This window comes from Salvelinus namaycush, chromosome 26 (assembly GCF_016432855.1).
Source record: "Salvelinus namaycush isolate Seneca chromosome 26, SaNama_1.0, whole genome shotgun sequence".
NCBI classification, from domain to species: domain Eukaryota; kingdom Metazoa; phylum Chordata; class Actinopteri; order Salmoniformes; family Salmonidae; genus Salvelinus; species Salvelinus namaycush.
The window spans coordinates 33,529,114-33,541,225 of NC_052332.1; the positions used below are offsets into that span (position 1 = coordinate 33,529,114).

The 12,112-nt window shown below is 42.8% G+C and overlaps 1 long non-coding RNA gene across 1 annotated transcript; it reads right to left on the bottom strand.

The window, feature by feature from the left end:
• Positions 1-1,728: 1,728 nt before the first annotated feature.
• Positions 1,729-5,647, bottom strand: LOC120020951. The gene is made up of 3 exons (XR_005472476.1): positions 5,606-5,647; positions 2,299-2,362; positions 1,729-2,147 (listed from the first exon to the last, which is right to left on the bottom strand). It is a non-coding gene; the product is annotated as an uncharacterized LOC120020951 (long non-coding RNA).
• Positions 5,648-12,112: the final 6,465 nt, after the last annotated feature.

Here is a 12,112-nt window from a genome sequence, read left to right on the forward strand (position 1 = left end):
CTCCGTTCTGTGTTTTAGCTAGAGCAGTCAGCAATGGATGGGTGGAAACCATAGACAACTTTGTCTGGCCCTGTAAACTACCACAAAGGAATCCTACAAGAGGAGGGCTGCTTCTGGAATGGATTAGAGAATAAACCAGGAAATTGCATGCCCAAATTGGGAAGGGGCGCGAAGGCTGGAGGTTATCACAGTAAAATTTAAGACTGCATATTCGAACCAGAGGCCAAAAGCTGGCATTGTTGCTGAGGTGTCCCTGCTGTGTGTATAAGTGAAGGCCAAGGTGGCGCTCGTGAGTGCATCGGCATCCGCCGGGCCATTGAAGATCAAGATGGGTGGTGCCATTGACACTGGCGTTGAGTTCAGTTCAAATGGGATCAATATCGAAGTGCTGGGAACTTTCCTATACGCTAGCCAACACAATATGTTAAACGCAGCTTTTCATGGGCTTTTCAACCAAAAATATGTATTTTCAATGTCTTTTGCTCATTTTCAGGTCCTCTCATGCATGCATAAGTGTGTGTGTGTGTGTGTCAGACCCGGCACTAGGATAAAGTGATGTATGCGTTAGATGCTCTGTGTTAGGGGCCCAGTGCTCTGGATCTCTCTCATGATGGACTGGACCACAGCAGAGGTTGACCCCTGACCTCCCAAATTAGCTGTATGGAGCTAGAGAGAGAGAGAGAAGGGAGAGAGAGGAGATGGAGGGAGGGAGAGAGAGAGGGGGAGAAGGAGAGGGACAGAAAGGTATATATCAGTTTTTTAATTTGTTATGCAAAGTTATAGTAATGGGTCTAGGGAAAATCTAATCAGTTGCACAACTAAATGCATTCAACCCAAATTCTTCTTCCATATTTAACCCGACCCTTCTTAATCAGAGCGGTGCGGCGGGCCTACCTTAATCGATGTCATCGGTGCCCGGGGAGCAGTTGTTGTAACGGCCTTGCTCAAGACCATAACAGCAGATTTTTCCACCTTGCCGGCTTGGGGATTCGGACTAGCAACCTAACCGCTACGCTATCTGTCGGCCCTGCCTTCTAGTCGATGTAGCTGCTATTAACATGCAGCTAGTCTGATCTCAGATCTTTGATTCAGAATTCACTGTGCATCAAAGTGCATGTGTGTGTCCACGTGTGTGTATGCGGATGAATCCAGTCCCAAAAGAAACAAAGTGGCCTGTCCTGTTCTGCAGCAGCTCAGTTTGACCACTAGGGGGTGAAATTGTGCTGTGGGGGAGAAGAGGCTTCTGTGATACATGTATAGGTTGATTAGTTAGCAACAATACCGATGTGTGTGCAACTATGGGGCGAAACAGACAGGGTTGGCTTAGAATATTGACAACATGCAAATTATACTTAGCCTCAAGTTTGTTGAAAACATAAATACATTTGCACAATGAGCACTTGAATGTCTCTCAGATACATCGTTACAGTTGTTGGTTAGCTAGCTAGTGAATTTGAGCCATATTAGCAATAACATGAAATCCGTCAACACACCTCAAAACATGGTATCAAGAACAAGATAAAACTAGCTGAAACAAGCCACTTACGATTCCCCACATGGAAGTTTCTTGTCATTGTTGCTAGCCATCTGGCTACAACTCACAGACTTCTGCCCAATTAGCTAACCCATCTATACATATACATAACTGTGTCTGTGTGTGTGTTTGTGTGCATAAAAAAGAACAGTCACCAATAGAGTTTATAATGTATTATAAATACAGTCCACTGATTAAGTACAATACATCAAGATGTTTTCATTAAGTGTAAAAGAAGCCAAGCACATCTGTGGCCCAGAAGCCTTGTCTGTAGACTATAAGAGAACTAAACAGGTGGAATTTATACATCTCCAAAGCAGTGGACCTCTGGGCTCTGAGTGGTGGTGTCACCAGAGTTTGAACTCCAACTTGCTACCAAACAGAGAAACAGATGTTGTCCTCCCGACAGAGAAGCCTGTACCCAAAACTTGTGCCCCGACCCCTTCCTTGCCTATTTCAAAGCCGGTGGTAGCTGCCAGACCCAATGTGGCCTTCGTCGGCCCGGCGGTTGCAGAGACACTTCCAACCTCATATGTCTGCATTACTTTTTTATGGTCATCCGACCACTCAACATCGGTGCTGCTCTTGGGCCCGTTCACCTCTATGCCGTCAACTGTGAACACAGAACAGAGAGACAGTCTCAAAGAGCTGAGAGAGTTATTGTCACTCCGCATTCCCCATTCCCAACCTCTATATTCCATTATTCTAAATACGATTATCTTTAGCTTGCTCCTGTCCTGTCCTGTGTGATTCATAAAACATACCTTCAGGCTGGTTTCTTGACATCGTTCTGGTAACAGGGCTGTCAGTAGGGAGTGAGGAGAGTCACTGGGAAACAGCCAGTGTAAAAAAGAAACTGAAAGTTAAAAGTTTGCTGATTTGACACAGTTTACAATATTCAATAATTTATCTATTGAGTTTTAATAGTTTAAAATCAGTCCAGTTGCTGTGATACCATGACTGTGTCAGGGCCTGGGGAGAGGCCAGTGCCACAGACCATCTAAAGTTCATTACTATAACAATAACATCTGTTTCACTACATCAACACTTTATTACATACACACTACCGTTCAAAAGTTTGGGGTCACTTCGAAATTTCCTTGTTTTTGATAGAAAAGCTATTTTTTTTGTCCATTAAAATAACATCAAGTTGATCAGAAATACAGTGTAGACATTGTTAATGTTGTAAATGACTGTTGTAGCTGGAAATGGTAGATTTTTTTATGGAATATCTACATAGGTGTACAGAGGCCCGTTATCAGCAACCATCACTCCTGTGTTCCAATGGCATGCCGGTCCTTAATTTCATGCCGGTCCTTCCCTATTCAGGGTGGCAGGTAGCCTAGCGGTAACAGAGTTTGGGCAAGTAACCGAAAGGTCTCTAGATTAAATCTTAGAGCCAAAAAGTTGAAAAGCAAGGCACTTAACCCTGACTGCTCCAGGGTCGTAGTTGATAATGGCAGACCCTGGCAGACCCTGGCCGTGACCCCTTTCTCTGAGGGTGTCTCAGGGGGGAGTTGGGATACGCAAAAAACACATTTACAATTCACATACGTATATTAATACACACTTGTACATGTGTGAAATAGGGCAAATATAAGCACCCACCGAATCCATTGTATTTTTTATTTGTATATCCCTGTTGTGTGATTGTCTTTCTTGCCGAATTGTCAAATATGTAATAATATTAATAAACAGCATAGACTGCTGGAAGGTACACTATATAAGACAATACTTTAGATCATGATGCTATATCTTTGAATGGACCAAGGGACACATATCTGGAATGTGCACATGTTGGCATTCCATGTATTCTACATAGAGACACTGTACTATGGCTCCAACACACAGAAACCAGCTGAGATTTTCCACTGAGTTTGCCACAGGTGAGATACATTACACATAAACCAGAATCACTTGCCTCCAACGAAATGTAGGACTTTATTCTATCCATATTGCGGATGTTCAGAATTACAGCATGATTGCGTTAGTGGAGACTGCATTCACAGTAAACAATGTTCCCACGTTAGTGGAGACTGCATTCACAGTAAACAATGTTCCCACGTTAGTGGAGACTGCATTCACAGTAAACAATGTTCCCACGTTAGTGGAGACTGCATTCACAGTAAAACAATGTTCCCACGTTAGTGGAGACTGCATTCACAGTAAACAATGTTCCCACGTTAGTGGAGACTGCATTCACAATAAACAATGTTCCCACGTTAGTGGAGACTGCATTCACAGTAAACAATGTTCCCACGTTAGTGGAGACTGCATTCACAGTAAACAATGTTCCCACGTTAGTGGAGACTGCATTCACAGTAAACAATGTTCCCACGTTAGTGGAGACTGCATTCACAGTAAACAATGTTCCCACGTTAGTGGAGACTGCATTCACAGTAAACAATGTTCCCACGTTAGTGGAGACTGCATTCACAGTAAACAATGTTCCCACGTTAGTGGAGACTGCATTCACAGTAAACAATGTCCCCACGTTAGTGGAGACTGCATTCACAGTAAACAATGTTCCCACGTTAGTGGAGACTGCATTCACAGTAAACAATGTTCCCACGTTAGTGGAGACTGCATTCACAGTAAACAATGTTCCCACGTTAGTGGAGACTGCATTCACAGTAAAACAATGTTCCCACGTTAGTGGAGACTGCATTCACAGTAAACAATGTTCCCACGTTAGTGGAGACTGCATTCACAGTAAACAATGTTCCCACGTTAGTGGAGACTGCATTCACAGTAAACAATGTTCCCACGTTAGTGGAGACTGCATTCACAGTAAACAATGTTCCCACGTTAGTGGAGACTGCATTCACAGTAAACAATGTTCCCACGTTAGTGGAGACTGCATTCACAGTAAAAAAAAAATGCATACGGTGCCTTCTGAAAGTATTCAGACCCTTTGACTTTTTTTACATTGTTACGTAAAAGCCTTATTCTAAAATTAATTTCATTGTTTTTCCCCCATCAATCTACACACAATACCCCATATTGACAAAGCAAAAACTGGTTATATACATTTTTGCAAATTTATTAAAAATACAAAACTTAATTTAGTCCATTTTAGAATAAGGCTGTAACGTAAACAAAATGTGGAAAAAGGAGAAGGATCTGAATAGCTTCCAAATGCACTGTATGTCAGCTCAATCAGAAATCACCTTAAATTACCTTCTTACTTTTTATCTTAATTACCTTTCAATTTCTAAGCTTCAGCGATTGAATAAATCCTTAATCCGGGCCATTTTACGACTTTGAAGGGAAAAATCAAAATTTCTGTTTTCATTTATTATAATTTTTGGTCCTGTGCAGTTGTAAATCAAACAAATACTTGTGTGAACACCAAACATTTATTTAAATCGACTTTATTTTAAAATACATTTTATTTGCAGGATCTGTACATGGTTGCTTCAAGGGTGGAATCCCAAAACAAGTAGTCAAAATAAATGAAGCTAGTTGTGCTAGACATTTTATATATAAAGCGATAAGTAGAGTATCATTGTTAACGTACGCATGCTTTTCTCCTCCGACAAAACAAGAGCTTATTCAAATGGGATGTGATGGACCTCAAAACTCTTCCACGGAGGACTCAAGTAGGGTACTCTTGTGCTTCCTTGGCAGGAGGAGGAGAAGATACTCCTCCATTCGCCTACTAACGAATTGACCCTCTCCTCGACCACTCAACCACTTATCGGTTTTCCGGTCACGGAGGAGAGGAGGACGGAGGAGTCGAGGAGAGGACGGACTTTTACCCATCTGAGAATCTCCCATTGTTATTTTTGTTTGTGATCAGAAGGGTGGGAGCATATATTTCGCTCATATCCTAGCAGTGATCCATTTAGTTAAAGGCAGATATCAGAGGTTACGTGGTCGTAGAGCAGAGCATACACATGGATGTACAGCCCATGTGTAAAAAAAAAAATACCTATACAGATAGTCAGACATAATATATACCGTCATCCTTTTTATTGTTCACAACCCCAAGCTCACAAATACTTCTCCACATAGTCTGTGTGTGGTGACACTAAAAGTTTGTTCAGAGTAGTTTCGTTTGATAATTACCTTTCTGCTCAGTCTGCAGGTGTTCTCAGAATTGGAATCTTGAAGTGGATGTGATGTCCTGCTGTTGCTGCTCAAACATTTATAGTTAAACTTCTCATCATTATTAGCCCATGAAGTCGAACCAACCAATTAGAGTACACGGTTTTATCCGAGGGGAGGGGGAGGGGGAGGGGGAAACGGATAGGCTGGGTACTAATATGTTTAGCTAACGTGCCACTATTTGTACAGTATAAACAGGAACAAAAAAACAAAAAATAAGTCCTCCACCCCCAACCTCCCATCCTACCAGGACACCTACACCACCCGATGTCACAGGAAGGCCATAAAGATCATCAAGGACAACAACCACCCGAGCCACTGCCTGTTCACCCCGCTATCATCCAGAAGGCGAGGTCAGTACAGGTGCATCAAAGCAGGGACTGAGAGACTGAAAAACAGCTTCTATCTCAAGGCCATCAGAGTGTTAAACAGCCACCACTAACATTGAGTGGCTGCTGCCAACATACTGACTCAACTCCAGCTGACTTTAATAATGGAAATTGATGGAAATGTATCAAAAATGTATCACTAGCCACTTTAAACAATGGCACTTAATATATAATGTATATGTATGTACTGTACTCTATATCATCTACTGCATCTTGCCATCTTTATGTAATACATGTATCACTAGCCACTTTAAACTATGCCACTTTTATGTTTACATATCCTACTTTACTCATCTCATATGTATATACTGTACTCGATACCATCTACTGCATCTTGTCTATGCCGTTCTGTACCATCACTCATTCATATATCTTTATGTACATATTCTTTATCCCTTTACACTTGTGTGTATAAGGTAGTAGTTGTGGAATTGTTAGGTTAGATTACTCGTTGGTTATTACTGCATTGTCGGAACTAGAAGCGCAAGCATTTCGCTACACTCGCATTAACAACTGCTAACCATGTGTATGTGACAAATAAAATTTGATTTGATTTACTCCTCCAACCCCAACCTCCCATCTCACTCCTCCAATCCCAACCTCCCATCTCACTCCTCCAACCCCAACCTCCCATCTCACTCATCCAACCCCAACCTCCCATCTCACTCCTCCAACCCCAACCTCCCATCCCACTAATCCAACGCCACCCAGCCAACATGTCTCCATCCTCCAGCCCTATTGTATCAACACGCTTGTAGTCTGTGTCTTAGGCAAATATGTTAACTTAGACTCTTACAATAACTCAGTAAAACTCAGCAGTTATAAGAAGTAGAAAGTGAAAGTGTGGGAGCATCAGACTCTCTTGGGGTCTTTGACCAATAATTTATTTGTTTTGTCATTGTTTTGTATGGGGGGGAGGTTACAGGTACATTACCCATTTATACGTTTTTATAAAACCTATACCTGTAGGCTGCCAATCAAAATAAAATAAAAACATCAGAAATACATAGAGTTTAAACAATAATACATTCAGTATTGAAATATTGTAAATTGCTGTTTTATAGTAGTGTAAGGTTTAAGCTCTTTGTGTATGTACAGTCATGGCCAAAAGTCTTGAGAATGACACAAATATTAATTTTCCCAAAGTCTGCTGCCTCAGTTTGTATGAAGGCAATTTGCATATACTCCAGAATGTTATGAAGAGCGATCAGATGAATTGCAATTAATTGCAAAGTCCCTCTTTGCCATGCAAATGAACTGAATCCCCCCCAAAACATTTCCACTGCATTTCAGCCCTGCCACAAAAGGACCAGCTGACATCATGTCAGTGATTCTCTCGTTAACACAGGTGTGAGGGTTGACGAGGACAAGGCTGGAGATCACTCTGTCATGCTGATTGAGTTCGAATAACAGACTGGCAGCTTCAAAAGGAGGGTGGTACTTGGAATCATTGTTCTTCCTCTGTCAATCATGGTTACCTGCAAGGAAACACGTGCCGTCATCATTGCTTTGCACAAAAAGGGCTTCACAGGCAAGGATATTGCTGCCAGTAAGATTGCACCTAAATCAACCATTTATCGGATCATCAAGAACTTCAAGGAGAGCGGTTCAATTGTTGTGAAGAAGGCTTCAGTGCGCCCAAGAAAGTCCAGCAAGCGCCAGGACCGTCTCCTAAAGTTGATTCAGCTGAGGGATCGGGGCACCACCGTACTGGTGGAGCTTGCTCAGGAATGGCAGTAGGCAGGTGTGAGTGCATCTGCACGCACAGTGAGGTGAAGAATTTTGGAGGATGGCCTGGTGTCAAGAAGGGCAGCAAAGAAGTCACTTCTCTCCAGGAAAAACATCAGGGACAGACTGATATTCTGCAAAAGGTACAGGGATTGAACTGCTGAGGACTGGGGTAAAGTCATTGTCTCTGATGAATCCCCTTTCCGATTGTTTGGGGCATCCGGAAAAAAGCTTGTCTGGAGAAGACAAGGTGAGCGCTACCATCAGTCCTGTGTCATGCCAACAGTAAAGCATCCTGAGACCATTCTTGTGAGGGGTTGCTTCTTAGCCAAGGGAGTGGGCTCACTCACAATTTTGCCTAAGAACACAGCCATGAATAAAGAATGGTACCAACACATCCTCCGAGAGCAACTTCTCCCAACCATCCAGGAACAATTTGGTGACGAACAATGCCTTTTCCAGCATGATGGAGCACCTTGCCATAAGGCAAAAGTGATAACTAAGTGGCTCGGGGAACAAAACATCAATATTTTCAATCCATGGCCAGGAAACTCCCCAGACCTTAATCCCATTGAGAACTTGTGGTCAATCCTCAAGAGGCGGGTGAACAAACAAAACCCCACAAATTCGGACAAACTCCAAGCATTGATTATGCAAGAATGGGCTGCCATCAGTCAGGATGTGGCCCAGAAGTTAATTGACAGCATGCCAGGGCGGATTGCAGAGGTCTTGAAAAAGAAGGGTCAACACTGCAAGTATTGACTCTTTGCATCAACTTCATGTAATTGTCCATAAAAGCCTTTGACACTTATGAAATGCTTGTAATTATACTTCAGTATTCCATAGTAACATCTGACAAAAATATCTAAAGACACTGAAGCAGCAAACTTTGTGGAAATTAATTTTTGTGTCATTCTCAAAACTTTTGGCCACGACTGTACATGTTTACAACCTACGACTCAGTATTGAACTTTGAACTCACTGTTACAATAACTCAGTCAAATCCAGCAGCGATTTCTAAGAAGTGGAAAGTGAAAGTGTGAGAGCAGCACCAGACTCTCTTATGTGTGTGTACATGTTTAACTATACGTGTGGGGACCAAACATACTTTGACACAATACGAAGGGTTTCTCATATGTAAAATAGCTTAAAGTCTGGGTAGGATGTAACACAATGGGTATGTCTGCAAGAACATAATGGGAGGGTAGCCTTTTGACCTTTTACTGAAACAGTTTTGTTGGTCTTTTGTACGCTTCAAATGATGAGAAATGTCACAGCTGATGAAAGATGGTGATGTCTAGGCACATGGTAAAATAAGGGCAAACATCTCAATCTAAAATATTCCAAACACTACAGTGTTACACAATTAGCAAATACAGGAAGTGCACTTACATGCACAACAATATAAATCCACATAACAACAATGAGAATGAAATACCTTGGCCGCCAAAAACCACACTCATGTAATACTCAGTTAATAACACATCTCTAGTGGTCCGTGCTGATTGGTTGAAAGAGTACTAATGACTGCAGGTGGGGCATTTAAAGCAGGAGCCCTGCCTCTTTCAGGTGGACGTGATTGTTCTTAACTAGCTTTGATGGAGGTGTGTGGCGACCAATGAGGGGAGGGCTCCCCTCCAGGTAGGATGGGAGATGGCCATCTGGAATTGGGGATTCGGTGGGTGAGCTTTAGGGGGGGCGAAGGCCACTGTACAGTGAGTGTTCAGGGGGCATGACACACTGGTCGTTGTAGAGGGAGCGCTCTGGGAGTTTGGTCCAATGACCACTGGAGGTAGAGCGCTTGACACTGGCCACTGGAGGGGGAACACTCTGGAAAGGTGGCACGTTGGGTTCATGACTAGGTGTCTGGTATCCATCCCATCTTGGCTGGGGATGGTTGTAGCTGGCTGGCTGCTCAGGGTAGGCATAGGGAGCCTGGTAATGCTGAGCTGGTTGTTGGACTTGGGCCTGGTAATGCTGAGCTGGTTTCTAAGCTGGAGCCACTGGGCTTGGCGCTAAATAAGGTTGGGCTGGTAGTTGAGCTGGGGACTGGGCTAGGGACTAACATGGCTGGGCCGAAGGCTAATGGGGCTGAGCTGGAGTCAATGACTCTCCCTTCTTTTTTTGAGTGTTAACCTGGGTGTCCTCTTGAGCCTTGTCTACAAGGCTTGCTGCCACCAAATGCGCCTCGGTTCAGGCATGTTAAAAACACTTTTTCTGAGGGCTCTTTGTTTTGTTTAATCCCTCCAGTCGAACCAAACTCCAAAACTTTTTGGATGTTGTACAGCCCAACTTTGAATTCTGCATGACAAGCAACTTGCACCTGCTCCGAGCACTTCATCGGTGGATGCACTGCCCCCCTCCCCCCAGCTCCCCGTCTGCCTCTCCTGCTGAGTCTGACACACACACACACACACACACACACACACACACACACACACACACACACACACACACACACACACACACACACACACACACACACACACACAAAAGACCCAGAGAGAGTCTGATGATTTCACACTTTCACTAGGTTTTTCTGAGTTATTGTAAGAGTCAAAGTTAACATATTTGTCTAAGACACGGACTACAAGCATGTTGATACAATAGGGCTGGAGCAAGGGGATATGTTGGCTGGGTTGGGGCGATTTGATAGTGTCACGTTCTGTCCATAGTTCTTGTGTGTTTTGCTTGTTTTAGTGTTGGTCAGGACGTGAGCTGGGTGGGCATTCTATGTTGTGTGTCTTGTTTGTCCGTTTCTATGTTTGGCCTAATATGGTTCTCAATCAGAGGCAGATGTTTTGTGTTGTCTCTGATTGGGAATCACATATAGGTGGCTTGTTTTGTGTTGGGGATTGTGGGTGGTTGTTTCCTGTCTCTGTGTTTTCTCTGCACCAGATAGGGCTGTTTCGGTTTGCCACTTTTGTTATTTTGTAAGTGTTCACAGTTTCGTCTTGTTTATTAAAAACATGTTGAACACGAGCTACGCTGCGTCTTGGTCCGATCCCTGCTACACCTCCTCTTCAGATGAAGAGGAGGAAGGCTGCCGTTACAGATAGGTTGGGGGTGGAGGCCCACTTCTTTTTCTGTTTATACTGTACAAGTATAGTGGCAGGTTAGCTAAACAGACGTCTTCCCAGCCTATCAGTTTCCCCCTTCGCCAAGGAACTTTAATCAAGATTCTGTTATATACCGCAGCACACATTAATCACTCAGTGGCGATTTTAGCATGTAAATCTTGGTGGGTCAAACTCAACATTTTGTTTTATGCATGCCAGCAAAGCCACAACACAACACATCACTAAACAATACATTAATTCCACTATAAAAGGTAACAAACAGTGCCCACAAACTGTTAGAGGTTAAATAAAGCTGTCCTGACAGCGGCGCTTTCCTTTCAGCATCATGGAGTGAATCCTTACCACCGTTACACCTGGCTATCAGCGGTGCCTCATCTGACAGAAAAACAGTTCATTCAGCCTAATTTACTGACTTTTTAAACAAATGTGGTTTCTACTGACTCCTTGTGGATTTGTGATTTGTGTAAGTCGATAAGAACCTCAATGTCCTTCAATAATAACAAACGCCAACATGAGTTTTGAACCATACACAAACATTATTACTTTTATGTTCAGTAAATTCCTAATGTTTGTTCTTATATCATTAACACTTAGCTCTAAGTATAAGAAGTACAAGCAAACAAGCTGCGAAGATGTAGGCCTATTCGTGCAGCATTTTCAAAATGGACCCTGACAGAAATATAGATAGAGAGAGACGCGTTTAGCCTACCATTTGAAGTATTTTATTAGGCCTATGTGATTTAAAAAGGAAGGAAAATACAATACGAGGATCCACTTTTGTAGACAATATACCGACGCACAGACACCTCATTGCGCAAACGACAAAACAACTCTCGCAATATCAACTGGAATTACATGGTCTATTACTGAACTTTTTGTTGAAAACAAATATTTGAATGGTGTTAGGTTCTTAATTTTCAGAGTAAATAACTCACGGACACTAGAGAAGCTTAACAAAGTAATTTTTTCCCCCAAAGGGTCATTACAGCTGTAATTCAGACAAAAAAAACATTTCACCCAAGCACTGATATTTAACCCTTTCTCCCAGGCTGAGTCTCCTCCTCCACAACTGAACAGCCAATGCATCTCTGTTGCTAGACAGAACCTTAGTGATATCTGTTCTTCCTCACTTCATCTGACCTGACCTCTACCCCAAAGTGCTCACTCCTACCCAACTCAAGGCTGTCATGGTTATTGATACCAGACTGTGTCTCTTCTCCTCCCAGAGGATCCCGGATGGCTAACAATAACATATCCTGACATAATGTAAA